This window comes from Bos grunniens, chromosome 1, assembly GCF_055505025.1.
Source record: "Bos grunniens cultivar Pamir isolate PY7600 chromosome 1, Bosgru_T2T1.0, whole genome shotgun sequence".
Classification (NCBI taxonomy): Eukaryota; Metazoa; Chordata; class Mammalia; order Artiodactyla; family Bovidae; genus Bos; species Bos grunniens.
The window spans coordinates 100,696,553-100,714,832 of record NC_141165.1 but is presented as its reverse complement, the minus strand read 5'-3'; the positions used below and the strand labels follow the sequence as shown (position 1 = coordinate 100,714,832).

General features: G+C 41.6%; 1 protein-coding gene across 31 annotated transcripts in view; it reads left to right on the top strand.

Annotated features, from left to right (window-relative positions):
- Window positions 1-18,280, top strand: part of PHLDB2 (pleckstrin homology like domain family B member 2) — a 241,188-nt gene that overhangs the window by 123,749 nt on the left and 99,159 nt on the right. For 7 of the 31 annotated variants that reach the window (XM_086407170.1, XM_086407069.1, XM_086407016.1 and 4 more), the window contains exon 1: window positions 6,546-6,685. The exons of 12 other annotated variants lie outside the window; for them this stretch is intronic. The gene's annotated coding sequence lies outside the window, so the exon portion shown is untranslated. Of the gene's footprint in view, window positions 1-5,998; window positions 6,248-6,545; window positions 6,686-6,892; window positions 7,024-18,280 lie in introns of those variants that run through there. 12 more of the 31 variants (XM_086407159.1, XM_086407068.1, XM_086407010.1 and 9 more) reach the window with 3 other exon arrangements.

The window sequence follows — 18,280 nt, the reverse complement described above, 5'->3', positions numbered from 1 at the left end:
GTGTCTCTATCTCCCTATGTTAAAGTTCTGGAGATTCTTATGTCAATCTTATAAATACAATGCTTATACCATGGAGATCCACCTCTTGAATGATAAGAGAAGGACGTTCTGAATAGAATTTCATTTTGTTCCCATCTTCAGGAACCCGTAAGTGAATTTTGATCATCTTGTTTAGGCATATTTGTAACTCAGAGAACTGCCTGGTTCTTATGAAGAGCAAGACATTCAAATGAATCTAAAAGAACTGTACCAGTCATATGCATCACTATCTATATCTCAGAGATAAATGCTTCAAACAACCATTTAGAATTTTTTGAGTACTCATTCTAAATATCTAGTCAGAGATGAGTGGTATGTAATAATGTTTTACAAGCTCTCTTAACAACTGTCCTGGGAGGAATTACCCCCATAATGTGAAACATCTTAAAAGGTCAAGCAAGTAGTCCTAGGCTCCTGGTGACACAACTGGTTCATTGGAATATTAAGCCACTGAATTTCCAGTTCAATCCCTGAACACAATAGCCAAACGTTACCTGTTTCACATGTACTTCTGTGAGAACTCAGAATCTGTAACTATGGAGTCATCCTAAGATTTAAAAAATGATGGCAGTCAGGAGAAGGCAAGGAGACTCAGGATCTTAACTGGGCCCTTAGTAAATATTCAGTTGAGCGAACTTTTCTTGGATTGATAACCTTGTTTGACATGTTAGGACACAGAACCTGGACCACTTTATTGGTCTTTAAATTCTGTGGCTGGAGCTTGTCTTTCTCTTTCATCCTACTGCTATATAATCACTTACTACTGCTGCTGGCTCTTCCTGTATTTATCAGGCAAGAAGGAGCCAGTATAAGTTTAGGAGAGAGGAAATGACATAATTAAAATGGTATTAGACATAAAATCTAAAATTCAAGGTCCCATCTCTTCCCTCTCCTCAAACCTCCCCCCAGATCCCCAGATCTTATCTCCCAAGCCTCCTGCCATGTACTGTGGGTTCAGGCAAGCTGCATTACTCACCGCTTCCCTAACCTGCTTTGGCTTTACTGCCCAGCAGCTGTGTGCCTGCTGTCTCGTCTGCCAGAAGATTGTTCTTTCAATACGAAGGCCACACACGTTGTCTTCCCTGATAGACTCCTTCTCTGAACTCATTTGTATCATTTTCTCTAAATTTTTGCATTTCATGATCACATTACAGTTATATGCCAGGCAGTAAATTCAGCAACAAATGTTTTATCTCCATTTCCCACCCATCTAGGCATATTGTGTGGAACAAGAGTAGTGTGTATGCTGTCTCTTCAGTCATGTTTGACTTTTCGCGACCCTATGGATTGTAGACTGCCAAGCTCCTCTGTCTATGGGATTCTCCAGACAAGAATACTGGAGTGGGTTGACATGCCCTTCTCTTGGGGATCTTCCTGACCAAGGGATTGAACCTGTGTCCCTTGTCTTCTACATCTGCAGGCGGGTTCTTTAAGTCCGGAACAGAGTAGACACTTGGTAAATTTTCCCTTGTGTTTAACAAACCTCGTGTTCTGAATCTTCTGCTCTGAGCTATCAGAAGTCTCCAGTGCAATGAAGTCTTTATATATCTGGCACATCAAACACTTACCCCTGAGAAATATGACTCCAAAATAAATAAATATAGGAGATGGTGAAGGACAGGGAGGCCTGGCATGCTGCAGTCCATGGGATCACAAAGAGTTGGACACGACTGGAAGACTGAACAACAACAACAACAACAATATTAAATACACTATATTACATTATATTATATTATGGGGGAATTTGAATTCAAAGTATGAGATTGTTGGAGGGTTGATGAAGGTCAGATGAAAGAAAAATTAAAGAGGAGGAACAGAGAAAAGAAAATGACTTCCCAGCATGCCACAGTATCAAGGATTACCACTGATGCAGCACGGCTTTTTGTTTTTCTGTGATGAGCAGATAACCTACAAAGAAAACTCTTTGTTTTAAGTCTGCCATGCAGGAAAAGTAGACCAATTTAAGTTCCTCAAATGATTAGAAAAGTAAACCAGATAAACACAGCTAGGATAGAGTAATCTAAAGGGGACACAGACCCACACAGTCCCAGCATCCTTTTCCTGTCTGATTCCAATACAAACTGACAGAAAAAACTGGGGGCAGGACATAAAGAAACATTTTTATGCAGAAATTAATCAGATGCTTCAAATGTATTTAAATAATTATCATAATTAGTCAATCTTATAATAGCTTGAACACAAAGCAGCACATGGGAGTACATTTCCACTTTAACTTTGGTTAATTTTCTGCTGTTAATTTGAAGAGTTGATGTATTATTTTTACTTAATATATTTGAATATCCATATATATTAGAGTGTAGAGTAAAATCCAAGTATCCAATAAGGTCATTGGAATATGAATACATTGAACACATGAAAAAGAGTAGGAGGCAAAAATCTTTGATACAATAACTTAACAACTTAATTTATAGTAGTACAACTATATTACATTATGCATTATGATATGTGTGTGTGTGCTTAGTCATTAAGTCATCTCTGACTCTTTGCGACCCCATGGATTGTAGCCCACCAGGCTCTTCTGCCCATGGAATTTTCCAGGCAAGAATACTGGAGCAGGTTGCCATTTCCTACTCCAGAGGATCTTCCCAACTCAGGGATTGAACCCTTGTCTCTTGGGTCTCCTGCATCGGCAGGCAGATTCTTTACCACTCAGCCACCTGGAAAGTCCATTCATTATAATATAATACATCAAACTGTACTACTAAATATTAAAAATTGTAATTTATAATAGTACAATAATTTAATAGTAAATGTGACACTGTGCTTCTTACAACTAGGATACAAAGCAAAACACTGGTTTGTATAGTTTTCCTTAACAATGGCTGCAAATCTAATGTGAAAATAGATGAAGACAACTTTTCTAAGAAATGAAAGTACATAGCTTTTTTGAGAGAAAATTTATCCTAGTACTAAATTCTAAAAGGAATTTATGAACTCAACTTCAATAAGACAGTACAGAATGATGGCTAATGTCACTGACAAAGGAGAAGGGCAAGTGTGGTTGGAAACTGCTCTTTTGATGAGGACATTCTGCTAAGTGAAATAAATCAGGCACAGAAGGACAAAAATCTTCACGACCTCACTTAATGTGGAACCTAAAAACATGGATTACATAGAAGCTGAGTGTGGAAAGGTGGTTAGCAGGGGAAAAGAAATGAGGGAAATGGGGTGATGTTCATCAAAAGGTACAAAGTTGTTAAATGATAAATAAGTATGATGATCTAATGTAACAGCATGATACCTTGTTAAATATAGGGCATTTGGTGAGATCAGATTTACACTGTTCTCATTTACATACAAAAGTTAAATTAACTATGTGAGAAGGTGTGTTAATTAGCTTGACTATAGAAATCATTTCACTACATGTATGTCCATAAAATATGCCTGTTGTCCACCTTAAATATATACTATTTTCATTTAAAAAGAATAATAATAATATAAAGAAACCACTTTTGAGTAATCTCTGTGCTTTCTGCTGTACAAGGAATGATAGCTACATTATCACATTAATTCATAAACATATAAGTTGGGTGTTATTCATCCCATTTTTTCAGAAAACAAACTTGTTTCTCAATGAAGGTAAATAACACACTCAAATTATCTGATTGGTAAAGGGGCTGAGTCAGGGATTAAACCCAGATCTTCATGATTCCAAAATCAATGATCATTCCACTGACTCTGCAAATAAAACCTTGATTCTTTACATAGGCATAATATTAAAGATAATTTCACTTCAAACAGTTGCTCCACTGGCCAAATCATGGCCAAGTTGGTAGCTTCAAAGATTTGTGGGGCTATTACTGCAGAAGGAAAAACAGTACAGATTCAGGACATGAGCTAATCAAGTCCAACCAGTCTATGCTAATGAAAACTAACTGCAAATGAAATAATCCATAAATAATTAATTATATCTCTGTATGCCACACTTCACCTTTGAAGAGTACCATCAGATACTATTAACCACTACAGATCCTAGAGAAGGGAAAGGGAAGGAAGCGCTCCTGTTTACAACACAATATCCCTGGTGGACAATAGGGAATGGCAGACAAGGGGAGGTGTGTCTGGGTTTATGATTAAATAGGGGACTTTGTTTTAAAGAATCCAGGAAAAGGAAAAAGTAGAAGGAAAGAGCTCATATCTTTTTTTTTCTATTTTTAAAAATATCATCATAACTAAAAAATTCTGATAAGAACAATTATTACAATAATAATATGCTAAATTTTGAGTGCCTCCTATACATTTTAAGATGTTGGAGTCTGCATTTCACATTTCATTAACTCTTGTACCTTGCTGATATCTTCTGGCCGTATTGAGGGCTGTCTGCATGAGGGCAAAAGTAGAAAGAAGTCAAGGATAAAATCAAGACATGATGGTAGATTAGGGTACTAGTAACAGTGGTGTGTGTGTGTGTGTGTGTGTGTGTGTATGTGTGTTAGTTGCTCAGTCATGGAGGTAGTAAGTAATTGAATTTTGGATTTATTTTGAAAGTAGAGATGATTTATTTTTTCTCTTGATGAATTGGATTCGAAACGTGATAGAAATAGAAAAGTCAAGGATGACATCCAGATTTTGGGCCTGATGTGAGGAAGATTTCAATTCAGACAGAGTGGCTGGGGGACAGAGGAAAGAATTTCAGAATTTCAGAGTCAAGAATATTAGGTGGGAGAAGCCTAGTAGGGATCTAAGTGGGCAGTAGCCTGGATTTCAGGGGGGATGTTCAGGTTGGAGGTAAAATTTGGGAGTCATCACCACACATGTGATCTATAGTGCCAGGAGACAAGATGAGATAACCCAGGGAGTGAGTGTAAATAGACAAGAGGTCCAAAGTCTGAATTCTGGGGACTCTGGACACTGGGAGAAGAGAGGGGACCAGCAAGGGAGACTGAGAAAGAACCAGCAGTGGAGTTAGGAGGAAAAAAAAAATGAAGAAGTTGTGGAAGTCCAAATAAAGTTTACAGGGGAAAAAAGTGTGCAACTGTTAATTTCTGCTGATAGTTCAAATGAGATGAGACCTGAGAAAGCACCCAATTTAGGAGCCTGTTCTTGATAGAAAGAGTTCTACCCGACATAGTAGAAGCAAAAGCCTGACTGGAATAAATGGGAAGAAAAAACTTGGAGGTGGCTTTTCTTTAGCTGTGGCTGAGAAGGGGAAAAAAAGGAGGGTAAGTGGCGGGAGGAGGAAGTGGATTCAAGAGTTTTTGTTTTTAAGATGGGAGCAAGAACATCTTTTTATAGGGATGGGATGATCCAATAGGGGGAAACTGCTGGGCCATTTAAGTGTCCTATTGGTTTCTTTATGTTTCTGTGAGAGAAAGAGCCAGGGCAAGGAAAAATAATGCCTATAGAACACCAAGGAGCTCAGAGGTGACCTCTCCTGTAAATTAGAAGTCAGACTTTACTTGCAAAAATGAAAAGTGCGTTATAAATAAGCTATTTGTTGAGTGCCTGAGTGCCACTCACAGCGTCAGGAACTTTGTATACATTATCCAGAAGCTTCTTAACCATCCTACAATGTCAGTTATCATTGTTACTATATTGTATATCAGTGTTCCCCAACCTTTTTGGCACCAGGGACCAGTTTGAAAATTGTTTGCAATTTTTTCAAACAAAATTGTTTCATGGAAGACAATTTTTCCACAGATGGGGAGGGGAGAGGATGGTTTCCGGATGATTTAAGGGCATTACATTTATTGTGCACTTCATATTTCTATTATTATTACATCAGCTCCACCTCAGATCATCAAGCATTAGCTCCTGGGTGTTAGGGGACCCCTGGTGTACATGACATTGTTGCTAGGAGTTGAAACAACTTGCCCAATCAAAGCAATACTGACCAGAAATGAGTTTGCACTTTATTGCACTCTTTCTTGCTATTGTGAGCTTCTCCAGGACTGATGACCTTTCTCATTGTAAGCCAAAGAATCACCCAGAACTTGCCAGAGGTTCACAGTCCCCCTTGGAGAGATGGACTAAGGACGCCCTAAGTCCAATTGGTCACCTTCCGCGAACGCACCCTCCATTCATATCAGCATTGTTTTCATTGGTTGCAGCAACTGAGAAAAACACGCTGGAAAATGTAGAAACTTTGGAGAGAAATAACCGAAAGGAAATCAGCACAGTTAGTTTAAAATCCTCAGCTGAGTCGGTGCCCCAACAGCTTTGCAGAACTGCTTTTCTGACGCATCAGGTACCTGCCCGCGGGCGAACTGTCGGGAGGAGGCGCGGTCACCTGGAGTTTCCCAGTAGAAACTTCCCCGCTGCGTGAGGACAGCTTAGCTGGAGGACGTGCACCCTCCCGCCCTTCTTCCAGCTCCTTAGGAAAGCCTGCCTCACAGTCTCCACCGCGGCTTTAAACGCCGCTCCTCGAAGCTGGCGCCCTCCGATGGGGCCAGACCCCTCCCGCAGCAGTAAAAGCCCTGACTGCCAATTGCCAGGCACCTTCGTCCACTTCACTGCTCCGAGACCCTAGGTGCCCGTCGCGGCGCGCTCGAAGGGGGCCGGGGCGCGGGACTGAGTGGCGCGGAGCCCACCACCGCGGCCCGAGGGGGACTGCACCCAGCGGCTGGGTGCCCGCAGCGCGCCTCCTCTCTCTAGCTGCGGACACTCGGCCGCGCCGACCCGCCAGGTGAGGAGGGGGAGGCGGCCGGCGGGCTGGAGGGGGCCTCGCCGGCTTCTAGCCTCCCAGCGGGTCCCCGGGGGCGCTGCCTCCCCCGCCGCCGAGTTGGTCGCCGCCCATTTGCGCGGCCGAGGGTTGGGGGCGGAGAGGAGGCAGCGGCCGCCCGGGCCAGGAGGGGCGCGCTGACTGCGCACGGCGAGTCCAGAGTGGCCGGACCGCTGCGGCTGGGGCGGCGGCGGCGGCTGGGCCCGGGGGTCTGGGCCGGAGGGAGGGTGGGAGGGAGGCGGGGGCCAAGCGCAGGCGGCGGGACCGGTGGAGAGCGGCGGCTCGGAGGGAAGATGAGACGGGTGAGTGGGTGCCGGAGACGCAGAGTTTCTTGCTTCTCTTGCAAGCTGCAGGGACAAAAGCCCAGGCTGGGCTGCGCAGCTTTGAACCCCAGGAATGGGTGGACTTCGGTAGAGAGGATCCTCGGGAGGGAGTGGCGAGGTGGAAGAGCGGCTCACAGAGCGATCGTAGGGAACGGGCGGGATTTGGGGGGACCCAAGGCAACTTTGGCAGAGACGTCTGGATACTCCGGGAGAGAGGGATCGCGATAGAGTTGCTTTGTCGCCGGGGGCGGAGAAAAGAGAAGGTCCGCTACTGGATGGTGTGGTCGAGCAATTCAGAAAAGACCCCCTCCCCCAAATATCTAGCTAGCTGTCCTTCTGGTTCACTTTATTTCGAAACTGGGGCTCGCGAGTTTAAACCGTCCAGAGGCTCTTAATGCCTGTTTGGCCATGGTTTTCCCCCAGATGTATGGTATGGTGGCCTCCGCACCCCTAGAGATAGCGCCTGGAAGTAGGGAATGCTTTGAACCCGTTTCACCCGAGCCCGGCACCGCCAAGGCGCAGCTGAAATGTTTGCTGGTGTACTGAATAACTTAGCTTCAACAGTCATCTCTTAACTAAAGCGCCGAGGACCTGGCTAACTCCCGCCACCGCCAGGAAATTAAAAGGCTGACAGGCTGTCCCTTCCAAAGTTGGGGTTTCCTGTTTGAAAGCGCTTCGGAAGTCGAACCTGCTACCCATCTACCTTTCTCATGTAAAAGCAGGAACTGCGCCCGCTGGCTTTTATGTTGGTGCACTTGCCCGCGGCTGGAAGTCCTCTCGCCTGTCCTACTGTCTTCCCTAGAAATCTTCCTTCTCTTGCTCTCTAGTTGCTCTCAAGAATTCTAGAATGCATGGCTAGTCACAGCCAGACGCAGCTGGGAGTGGAACGAAGAGAAGAGGCATAAAAATGTGGCTTGCTTTTAGGGTGAATATATGTCAGTCACATTTCCCTGCATTATATGAATGTGTTAATTACAGATATTAATTTTCAAGTATTGGACTTGTAACTTTTAGCTTCGTAGTTTGGCTTAACAAGCCCTTGGATTTGTCTCCAGGATTCTAACATCTGAATTCAGCTGGGTGAGGTCTAAATGAAGTTCACAATTTCAGAGGGTTAGTTAAACTTTTGCCCTGGGAGCACTTGAATTCTTCGTTCCTGGTAGGATAGCAACAGAGTAGTCTGATTTGGGATAAATAAATCTTTAGAGTTGCCCACTGTTTTAACAGAATGGCTATATCCCTGGTACCATTGCCCTCAATTGTGTAAATATTTGTTTGAATAAAGAGCTAAGGTTCTCTGAAAAGTAACAGTTGTGTCTATTCATGATTCCCTTTTCATTTCCTGGACTTAGGTTATTAAAAGATTTTTTAAAAATTGTTTTTGTCTTACATATACGCTGTGGAAATTTAAACATATGTCCTTGAGAAACTCTGTAAAGTCCCTGAAAGTTTATAACTGGGATTTCCTTTAAAAGTGAGGGGGAGTCGAGGTTTTGCTTAGTTGAGTAGTGTAGCCTTCACCTCCTGAGACCCAGAGGTTTGCAAATCCCAGCCTGTTTCACAAATGGAAAAATGAGATGTTTGGCTAGTAGTCATCATTTCAGTCAGTTTGCAGCCTTCGGTCTGTTTCGTGCTGCTGCCAGCTGCTGTCCTTTTGGGCTGAGGACTGGATTTAAGGGGTGGCCTCTTGAATCCCTATTTGAAGTGAGGGAGGAAAAGACACTTGGGAAATTGGTCTGAGAGCTGGCTACCTCCTGCCTCCTTTCTTAAAGACCCCTGTACCAAAGCTGGAACTGTTTAACAATCTTTTCAGAAATATTTTATTTACTGGCTTTTGCACAAGAAAGGGAAGAAAAAGCTGAAGTGATTAAACCCACCACTTGATTTTGCTGTTTGCTCCAAACCCTGTTTTGAGGTCTGTGCTGTATGCAAGGGTTGACTGTGGAGTGCACTAGAAGAGTTACTGTGAAAAGCATGAATGCTTTTAAACACTTTCAAAGAGCAGTTGTGGTTATGACTTTGCATGCTGATTCTCAACCCTTAGTAGGAAGGTCGTTGGTTCTATGAATAACTTGGAAAGACAGTGCTTTTGTACATCTTCCAAGTGGAATACATGTGCTTTATAAATCTGACTATCTGTTAAGCCTTGATGCATGTATTAAATGTGTAAATGTCATCTATTTGAAACAAAAATACTTTCAAATGATGTGCTTTATTATAAAGCTCTGGTATATACAACAGCAGCGGTTCTAAATGGAGGCGTTGGAGTGAGATGGGTGTTTGCTCCCCAGGGGTTATTGACCAATGACTGGAGACATTTTTGGTTGTCTCAGCTGGGGGTAGGGGACAACCTCAATGGCCAACTTTGACTGGCCTCTAGTGGGTAGAGGCCTCAGATGCTGGGTAATATCCTATAATGTCCAGGACACACAAACAATAAATTATTGAGCCCCAAACTCTTCATTAGGCGAGTACCTTGAGGGCATATGTTAACAAGGTTAGGGATGTTAATCTAATTTGGGTCTTCAAGAAACTGTTCTTGCTCAACCCAGAGAGACCTTTTTGTCTGCAGTAGATTCTTTTGACCTTGGCGTTAGGAGTCAATATACCATAGATGTGAAGGAATTTGTGTTCACTGAGTTTGAGCTGGCTTAAAATTACAGAATTTGGAAGTGTTACAGTGTCAAGGAGACTCAGAGGTCACTGGACTCAACGTTTTTGTTTTATAGACACAAAAACTGAGATGCCCCCAAATAGTGACTGATAAAGTCTCAAATGTATTAGTGACAGATGTTAGTTTTAGGTGCAACCCAGGATTAGAGAATTTAGAAACTGATATTCAGGCAAATGAAAGTTTTTAAAAAACTGACAACGCTTTGTGAGAATTTAGAAGTACCATTGTCTATAAGGAAATACACTGATGGGGGAAGGGTACTGTTAGCCATGGTGACTGTGGAGCATATGCTTGGGTGTGTCGGTCCTAAGATGGGCATAATTCTATTGTGCAACCTGTGACACTCCATGTCTGTGGCCTGCACCGTCTTTCCCATGGCCAAGTGGGCAACAGATGGTTCCACAACTCATAGCAGATGTTGCTTTTGAATCCAGGTACAAAACAGAACATTTGAGATTTTTTTTTTTTTTTCTCTATGCCTTCTGGGTTAAGAGTAGAGGGCCTGAATGGATAGGGTTGTTTTGGACAGAAGGGATAATGAGAGAGGCTTCCTGAATACAGTGTTAAAAAATGATACCTGATGTTTTAGGAAACCAGCATGCAGTGGTGGGGGAAACTCATAAGCTGATGAGTGGATATCTAAGATAAATGTGATGTTTGTGTAGAACTTGGGTTAAGAATCCGAAGACAGTTCAAGCATGGCCCTTCTCTGGGGGAATAGGGCAAAATAATAATGAGGGTAAAAGGAATCTCAGAAATCCTCTTGTTTAAATTCACTTGGTTTGCTGGAACCTACAAACCAGACCCCCTCTCTCATTGTTGCTTTCTGGAACTCTCCTGGTCTCTACTGTTCCTTCTGTTTACTTAATGGGGAAAAAATGGATAGTAACATAAAGTTTTTGTTCACTTCCTGGGAGAGTTTCAAAGGCATGGTCTTTGTGAATGGTTCTGCTTACAGACAGGAGTTATCTCAGTGAGCTTTTGGTGATCAGAAAAGCTGTGCACATATGGCAGCTCTCGCATTTACATGGCTATGATTACCCATTAGGCCTGTAATTATGGGTTTCAGTTCTGTGTGCTGAGTGGTCCTGCCAGGGTAGTTATACGCCTCAAATCTGGGAGGTTCTGGCAATATAGGAGAATTCTTTAGTGTGCCTTTCCTGGAAGAGCTCTGAACCTCACTGCGTTAAGTTCTTATCGTTTCAACAAGTAGCCAATGGGTGTACCTCAAGGCCAAGTACATAGTAGTATATTTAGACATGATTCAGAAGTGATGACTTTTTAAGAGGTCTGCTCTCTGCAGGTGTTGCAGTAAAGGGGCATAGCATCCTTTTCATGATCACTTTTCATCTAGTCATTCTTGTTACTTATTTTTCAGGTGATGGGACAGAAGATGAATGTGTGTTTTTGTTTATAATTTCGACTGGAAATATTTATTGGCATTTGATTAATATGATTTCTTGTCTTTTGAAAGTGAGTAAAACCAAAAAGGTTTTACTCAGGTTTTTACACCCCTTCAAAATAAGTAAGGCAGAACTTGTCTCTGCCACCCAGGAATAAGAATTCTTCTGGAAGTTAATTTGCACAGTTATTTTCATGATATTTAGGAATGTTTCTTTGATGTTGATGAGAAGCTTTGTGCCGTATCTGTTTTAAAGGCAAGGTTGTTATTTATAGCAGCTAATGGTCCACAGGACAAACCCAAGTATAAAAATCATTTTGTTGAGATTCAGTGGAAAGGCTAGGGACTGGAGACGCTTTCCATACAAAGAAACAGATAAATAAGACATAGAGCAACAGGCTAAATTATAGGGAGACTTGTTGAGAGGTTTTTTTTTTAACAAAAGATATTTGTTTTGCTTAGTGTGAGTGGGTTGATTTATTAGAATATCTGTTTTTCCTTACTTTGCAAATTAAGGGGAAGGAAAAGTTAGTTCATTCCAATATTTAATATTGTTACCTCAAGTGGGGTCAGCTTTTTCTAAGACTTGCTGCCAAATCTAGAGTTGAGTGGAAATCAGTGTTGATCATCTTAGAGTATTTTGTTTGCAAGCAGCATATGATCAATCCAGATGGCGATATACTTGTGGAATTAGCATATGGAATGGGAAAAAAGCTAAAAGTTAAAAGATTTCTCCTAGATTTGTTTCTTGATCACTAAATTGCTGAAACAAAGGGAGGTAAAAGCAAAGGAAAGCCGACTTCTGCATTCTTTTGCCCAGTTCAAATGTAGCCTGAGTTGTGCTTTGTAGCCAAGTGATAGTCAGAGAGGGCTTGGGAAGTGAGGTCTGGCTGCCACACTGCTTACATCATTGCAGAAGTAGGTTTTCAAAAAACAGCTTAAGATTTAGTAAGGAAGTTGCAAACCATGGGAATGTAGACAAAATGTTTCGTATATATCATGCTGAATCAAATTCCCATATCATATTACACTAGCATGGCTCTGACCTTTTTTTCTATGTTATGCTGAAATAATTTACCATGCCCTTGGAAGGTCATGGGCAGCACTGCCAGTGCAGTCTTTTCCCAGTTAGGTAGCTGCCACCTTATCACTGAAACGTGTTTGTGTTCTGCGGTCATTTCCATTTCCTGCATTGTATAAATGGCACTCCTGTGTTATTTAACCTGTGCCTGTGGGAGCCTAGAAGGTTGGAACAGAAAAACATCTAGTTCACCCTCACCATTTTAAATATGGGGAAACCTCTGCTAAAACAAGGTGAAGACAAGCCAAGTGACTTGCTCTGGCTCTTTCTTCTGTTGGTTATTTTGGCAGAACCAGGACTAGGGATGAGTCTCCTGACTTGTGTTTCTGGCAGCCCATCCAGTATTCTTTGCACTAGATTGGCCACTACAATAAAAAGACATCCTAATGTAGTAACCATTTCCTTAATTAGGTCTTTTGGGCAGGTGTAAAAAACAGCATTGATTGAATTTAGTGTAGTCAGTTGTTTATTGACCTTTGTTAGTTCAAGTCCTTTTTTCCTTTTCCTTCCATTGAAATAAATGGTTAAAAAGTAGGTAATAGGAAAGGAAAAAATTAAGTGTCTGTACCACCCACTTTGCATAATCCACAGTTAAGTAATGAAGAGATGATTTCATTATTGTTTTGCTTACTTTATAGTATTTTTAGCCTAACCACTCCATTTTTTTTAGGTAAAGGGCAAAACATTATAACCATGGGTGATGTGGTCAACTTGGGTTTGTTCCATCCTTCCTGAGCCTACTTGGTGGTGGTTTAGTCACTAAGTTGTGTCTGACTCTTGCAACCCCATAGACTGTAGTCCACCAGGCTTCTTTGTCCATAGGAGTTCCTGACTATTTCCAGGTCATAAATATTGGGTAAGGGAATGAGGAGCCTAGGGTGTTTGGGTTTGGTGAATGTCACTTTTAAAAAATAGATGCTGACTTTTAAAAGAATTTATTTTGATTGCTGGTGTGGACTGGGACAGAATGGTGTAGAGATCAGAGTTTGATCCCACAGACTCTCAGCTTCCAATTCCAGCCCAGACAGGTGGTTTCAGAGTCAAGAGAGAACATCTTTATCTCCATGTGATCCCAGGGTCAATAATTTTTCTTGGATAAAATTGGCTTTAAAGAATGCTTTTTCCTCTAGTGCCCCTTTGCCTCAGCAAGTAAGATGTGCACAATGTCTGCTCACTAACATTCAAGGAAGTACGTGCTCAGTTGTGTCTGACTCTACGGCCCCATGGACAGTAACCCGCCAGATTCCTCTGTCTGTGGGATTCTCCAGGCAAGAATATTGGAGTGGGTTGCCATGCCCTCCTCCAGGGGATCTTCCCGACCCAGGGATCAAAACCCCGTCTTCTGCAGCTCCTGCATTGCAGGCGGATTCTTTTCCACTTTGCCACCTGGGAAACCCAGATATTCAAGACCTCCAACTTAGTTATTCTGGGACTCTGCTTCTTGGCTTTGTCTTCACTGTGGTGATCACATGATGTGGGAGGATTCTTCAGAGGCTACAATCAGAATCACCTAAACCAGGGGATGAATTATGCTGATGATCAGGAGTAAAAAACATCTGGAAACATTTACTTTATTTGGGAAAATTTTAGAAGCCTTTTTCTTCAAAACTGAAGCTATCTTAGGATTCTATAAAGAACCCTGAAAATATGGGTTTTTAATTTCCAACCCAAAGAACTCTCCCACTTTCAGAGAAGCCATCACATAATTTAAGAATTTATAAAGTGTGTGTGTGTTTGTTTTAATGTTTTTGAGGCTGAAAGTCTTCAAGATATCACAGGTATGGCAGTTTTTGTGTTTATATTTTAACTTTCTGAAGGGATGGATTTTATTTGAATACACATGGTAATGAAATTTAGATACCACTACCTACCATTCACTATCTTGCAAGTATCCTAAATATAGTAATCTAATACATGTAATTTAGACAGTGAATTTCCTTTTAAATTTCTTCAAGTTGATTTTTAAAAATAAGCTTTTAGGAGCTTAATTCAACATGATAGAGGGTTAGTATTTCGTGCTCTTTAAAAAATCAGCCAGGAGCCACTGGTATAAACACATCCCTCTTTGTAAAGTGAGCCATTATAATTTTTAAGTCAGTATATATTCGTATATTTTTATTCATATTTTATTTTTAGAGTGCATGCATCTTTTACTTTTTAAATATTGTGTTATGGAAAATTGTAAATGTACATAAAAATTAGAAGAATAATACAGTGAAATCCCAAGTACCCATCATTCAGTTTCAAGTTATGTACATACAATAATCTTGTTTCATCTGTAGACCTTACTTCCCCAAAACATAGATTGTTATCAAGCGAATTCAAAATACTGTAGTATTTTATTCATAAAAATGTAAATCTAAGAGTTTAGGATTTTTAAAAAGTCCAACAATATCATTATTACACCTTAAAAAAAAGCCAGTAATTAAAATATTTTTTCCAGTGTTCAGATTCTCTGATTGTCACATACATTTTTCATTTAATAGTTGGATTTTCAAGACAAGATCCAAACACAGCCTGTGCATTGTATTTAATTGTTAATTGGTACGTCTCCTGGGCTTCCCTGGTGGCTCAGCGGTAGAAAATCCGCCTGCAATTCAGGGGTTGCAGGTTTGATCCCTGGGTTGGGAAGATTCCCTTGGAGAAGGAAATGACAACCCACTCCAGTATTCTTCCTTGGGAAATCCCAGGACAGAGAAGCCAGGTGGGCTACAGTCCATGGGGTTGCAAAAGAATTGGATACAACTTAGCAACTTAATAACCTGTCTCCTGGGTCTCTTAATCTAGAACAGTTCCCTCTCTTATTTTTCTTTTCTTACCATTTGCTGCTTGAAGACATTGGTTATTTTTCTGTAGACTTCCCATGTTTTAGATTTAAGTGATAACATCTCTATGGTGTGTTTCATATTCCTCTGTTCTTTTTATTTTCTGTAATTGAGACAGCATGCTTTTAATTTGAGAACTTTCCTACCATAGCACTGTGTTAAATTTAATTTTTAAGATATATATATTCATATATATACTTATTACATTAATATTATGTCTTTTTCAGACATTGCCAAAACTGCTTTGAAAGTAAAGTGTTAGTCAGTCAGTCATATCTGACTCTTTGTGATCCCATGAACTGTAGCCCACCGGCTCCTCTGTCCATGGGCTTCTCCAGGCAAGAATACTAGAGTGGGTTGCCCTGCCCTCCTCCAGGGGATCTTCCCAACCCAGGAATCGAACCTGGGTCTCCTGCATTGCAGGCAGGTTCTTTACCATCTGAGCTACCAGGGAAGCCCAAAACTGCTTTAATAATGATATAGATGCAAATGTGAGTCCAACTGGTAAAAGTCACGTCTGGCATATTTAGGTAAAAGTCAGGAATTTTGCAGGTAGGAAGGGAATTTGAATGACCCAGTTGATTTTTGAGGTTGTTCCTGTTTTTTGTCCTTCCTCCCCTGCCTGCCTCACTGGCTGAAGAGTTATTGTAGGAAATATGGCGCCAAATTTCTTGGATAGTTAAAGAATATTTTCAAGTTCATACAGACAAGTTTTATTCAAGGGACTAGCACAAAATTATTTAAAATCTCTATAATCGATATTTTACTTTCTTTAATGAGTCCTCAAAGATTCTTGATAATTCCTAATATAAAACAATCTAGACTTTGTAAAAAGTCACTTCTGATCACAGGGGATACAGATCTTCATTTAAATATGGTTATTGCTATTGATTGTGGTTACCGTTAGGAACCATTGGATACCATCTAGAGTGTCTTTTTTTGATAGAGCTTAGACTTCAGTAGGCTAGAAATGACAGAAAGGAATGGTAGCATGGGGTTTGTGTGCCAGCTTGTTGTGCTCAGTTGCTCAGATGTGTCTGACTCTTTGCAACCACATGGACTGCAGCCTGCCAGGCTCCTTTGTCCATGGGATTTCCCAGGTAAGAATACTGGAATGGATTGCCATTTTATACTGCAGGGGATCTTCCCGACTCAGGGATCAAACTCACGTCTCTTTCATCTCCTGCATTGGCAGGTGGATTCTTTACCACTGAGCCACTTGGAAAGCCGTCATGGGGTTAGACTGCTTTACTGTGATAGGAAGAAGCTGAAACATTTTTGTTTGTTTTGTCATCCCTTCTTCCATCTCTCATTGCCTCCCCCATCCCCTCATCACTCTCCACTCCCTTCTGTGCTTCCTTCCTCCCTGTGGCATCATCTGATACTTGTGTTCTTTCTTTAATGGTCTCCCTTACCTCTTCTTTTAGATGTTTTTCAAAACATAATGAAATAAAAATTCAAAAGGGAAAACAGGGAAATCCAGAAAGAAACTGTATGATCAGTGTCCTGAGATCCTGTTGGCATTCTGGTGGTCCTCCCTTTCTCCCCAGCCCGCTGTGCATCACCCGACACCTGGCAAATTCTGAAGATGCCTCAGCTTGCCTGGATTCTGAAGAGCCTCCTCTGGCAGTCACAAAGCCTTTGTGCCTTTTAGACTGCTATAGGCATGTGGGCCATGCGTATCTGTCTCTGTGTGTCTGTGAGTGTGTGTTTGCATCTGCACACATGAGATTTACTGTTGTGACAGGCTCAGTCTGCAGGAACCAAACATCCTCCTTATGCTGCCATTAAAATACATTTATTCCTGTGACACTGCTTTTCTGGATTTTTGAGAGATAAAAATCCCCTCCTTGGAGATAATCAGCCTATCAACATGTATCTAGTAGATAATAATTATTTGTTCAAAGAAGCAGACCTTTAAATGATAAAGAACATGGTGTAAGGAACAAGGAATGACAGTCCATTTGCTGCTCTGTTTGGTTTCAAAGAACCAATAAGGGCACTATGTCTACTCCCAGGCTTTTGTTTTTTTGTGTTTTTTTTTTTTTTTTTTTTTTTTAGTTTTATTAAAAATTTTTTTTTTCTTTCCTGCACTGAGATGTAAAATCTTGGGTGTGGTGGGAGAGTTTAAAGGAACAGAGTTTAGGAAGCTGGGTTGTATGAATGGGAGGTGAAGTTCTATGCAGGTTGGTGTTGAGACAGTGGGGAGGCTCAAGGTTTGGGATGCTGGATGGGAGGGGTTCTTTGAAGAAGAGAGCATCTGGGAATATATGCTGCAGGGGGAGGTGTTTGCCAATGGGTGTGGGGTTGTATGGAGAGGTGTGGTTTGTGTGCAGAGATGCCGGAGGTTGAGGATTTAGTGATGAGAGGAAATAATTGTGAAAAAGGAGGGTATGTTTGTAAAAGCAGAATTGACAGGACTGGGGGTTTAACTGAGGATGGTGTTTGGATAACAGAGGCTGGGGAAACCAGGCTGCTTCGGGGTTTCTGAAATGAGAATATTGCTAGACAAGGAAGTGTGTGTTCCTGAAGCTTCTAATTACCCTCCCCCCATCACGTTTTCATGTTGAGATTAGTGGAAAAAGAGGAAGGTTTTGTGTCCATTGTTCTCCATTCTTAAGCTTGGAGTTTGGGGCTGAACTAGATTTCATCGTTTTTCCTATTCAGTCCTCTAAAGCTTCCTCCCTCAGGCCCTATCGTCACCACAGAATCTCCCCCCCAGTTCTCCCCACCACACACACACAGACAATGGCACTGCTTCTGACAGACTGCTCTAAGCTGGTGCCTGAATTCAATTACATGTCATCAGTGCTTGCTTTAAAACATTGCCATACCATAAACATCAGTGCTGAAAGAGGCTGGCCTGTGGACCACCATGCACTGGGAGAGCTTAAACACCAGTCTTCAACCACTGTCTGTGACAAAATATGCTCCCAGAGCCAGTTCCTCAGCTCTAAGGCCCCTGTAGGACAAGATAGAAACTCAAACTGTTTCATAAGGTGGAAATTTTAACCTAAACCCTCCTGAGTTTTAAGATTCTTGTTCTGAATTTGCTTCTGTACCCAGTGGCTCAGTGATAAAGAATCCATCTAAAAAAAAAAAAAATCCATCTGCCAATGAAGAAGAGGCATGTTCTATCCCTGGGTCAGGAAGATTCCCTGGAGAAGGGCATGGCAACCCCCTCCAGTATTCTGGCCTGGAGAATTCCGTGAACAGGGGAGCCTGGTGGGCTACAGTCCATGGGGTTGCACAGA